This window comes from Benincasa hispida, chromosome 1 (genome assembly GCF_027475165.1).
Source record: "Benincasa hispida cultivar pf3 chromosome 1, pf3_genome.v1.1, whole genome shotgun sequence".
Classification (NCBI taxonomy): Eukaryota; Viridiplantae; Streptophyta; class Magnoliopsida; order Cucurbitales; family Cucurbitaceae; genus Benincasa; species Benincasa hispida.
In genome coordinates this window covers 268,540-270,192 of record NC_143478.1, presented here as the reverse complement: position 1 = coordinate 270,192, position 1,653 = coordinate 268,540, and positions in this window count along the sequence as shown.

Genomic DNA, 1,653 nt, shown 5'->3' with positions numbered 1-1,653 from the left:
GCAAGTAACAAAGAAAAATATTTGAGTTGGTCTGTGGGTTTTCAATTCTTCTTTGACCTTTGAGATTCCTTCGAGGATCAGATCTAATAAGTTCACACCCACACCATAAAATCAGATAAGACATTGATTAATCGAATATTGAATAAAAACAAATGCAACTACCTCCATAACTGTAATAACTGAAATGTTTTAGTGAATATAAAACTAAGAGTCAAAATGTTCCCTTCAAGAAAGAGAGAAAGAGAGGGAGAGTCAAATATGAAACATGGGAATGCATGTGATCTCACATGAAGAATGGAGCAAAAGTTGGCTAAGCCTTGTGGTTATGAAGAAGAAGCAGTCAACAAATAAGCCTTTTGAATCCAATTTCTAAAACTTACAAAAACTACTCTGCATGTGCTTCAGCCATTTATTTTTAATTAAAGGAAGGCTGCTTTTGTTTGAGGAGTTCATGAAACTTCTAAATCTTGATTTTGATAAAAATGAACAAAGTCTTTGTTTCTTCAACTAATCTCACAGGACAACCCGCCTAACTCTACAACATTTGGCTACCATGAATTGAACCTATGACCTCTTAGTCCTTTATCAAGCTCATGCCCCCTATTTACCATTAGGCCAACTCATGATGGTTAATGAACAAGTCTTTTTATATGAGGGGAAAAGTCCAAGGGCATTCTAAAACCCTGATAGTGCAGCCATTTTGATGGTGAAGGGCCTCCCTAAGGCAGACATCAACCACAAAGCTACAGCACATTGTTAAGATACAATGAAATAAACCATAACTGTTGTTGATAGAACAAATTAGATGCACATGCCTATGTTTTATATTTAAAATCCATGTAAGCATGCTCATTCAATGCACTCAGAAAGACAGAATTACAAATCTCAAAGCTTCCTAATCTTAAGCAAAATTAACTGTATGAAAGGATGTACGTACCAAGAATGAAAGTTATTGATGCTGCAAACTTTGAACCTTGCAGGGAAAATTTAGTGACTTGTCAGATGCTTATAAGATATATCAGATATAATATCATCAATGAATTTTAACCATTTCAACAAGCCTTGTGTGCCACCTCGTTCAAAACTTGAGATCCTAGTAATCAACAATTTCAGAGCAGGGGAGTAACTAGTGGAAGAAACTAATACAATACAATAGATCTGTAAGTTTTGAGTACATTTGCAATGATAACTCACATGCCATACTTACAAAACAAATTCTATTCCACTTGCCTGGCTCAACATATTGACCCCAATGTAGAAGAAGATTCTGCAAAACATCGCCCTTGCCAAGGTTGTATGTCTCTTTTCAGTCTACTCGAGTTCAAATTATTAAGAATCCCTTAGTGGTTCTACTAAAGGAGGACAAAAATTCTCATTGTGCATGAGACACTTGTATCCATTTCGATTAGGGTCATATATTCTAAAATATTGACCATCTCCACCCACGATCCCAACGTCACAATTCCATTTTGACTATTGTGAGCAAAGTGAGTCAAGTAAAATTGTCGACATTAGTCACCAAAGGCAACCAATACCTCAAAAAGAGGAGGATAGTGATAAAGAAAGGAAGGGTAAAATAAGTGATGAACAAAACTGACTTAAAATTGATAACAGATTATTAAAGCGGAGAATCATAAAAATAGATCAGCTGAA